This window comes from Plectropomus leopardus, unplaced genomic scaffold (genome assembly GCF_008729295.1).
Source record: "Plectropomus leopardus isolate mb unplaced genomic scaffold, YSFRI_Pleo_2.0 unplaced_scaffold44494, whole genome shotgun sequence".
In the NCBI taxonomy this organism is placed as follows: domain Eukaryota; kingdom Metazoa; phylum Chordata; class Actinopteri; order Perciformes; family Serranidae; genus Plectropomus; species Plectropomus leopardus.
Window position 1 is genome coordinate 1 of NW_024648777.1, and position 278 is coordinate 278.

General features: G+C 57.2%; 1 pseudogene; it reads right to left on the reverse strand.

The window, feature by feature from the left end:
* Window positions 1–48, reverse strand: LOC121939295 (annotated as a pseudogene; the record flags this gene model as incomplete).
* Window positions 49–278: the final 230 nt, after the last annotated feature.

Sequence of the window (278 nt, forward strand, 5' to 3'; positions counted from 1 at the left end):
GGGTGAACCACCTTCTTGATCACGGTATCGCCCCTGCCAGGTAAGTAGGAAGCGGGAGGCTGGGAGAAAGGGCCCCCATTCCCAGACGCAGCACTCTGGCTGACGGTTCCCAAGACACCGAATCTCAGACTTCCCTGCCCTCAGCGTTAGCCCACCTTGGCAAGCGCTTACTGCCTCCCAGAAAGGAACCGAGGGCCCGTGACTGCACAAAAGCGCAAAAGCTAATCATCCGTACTGTGGCAGAGCGTTCCCAGGACAGTTATTCTGTCGTTCAAAAG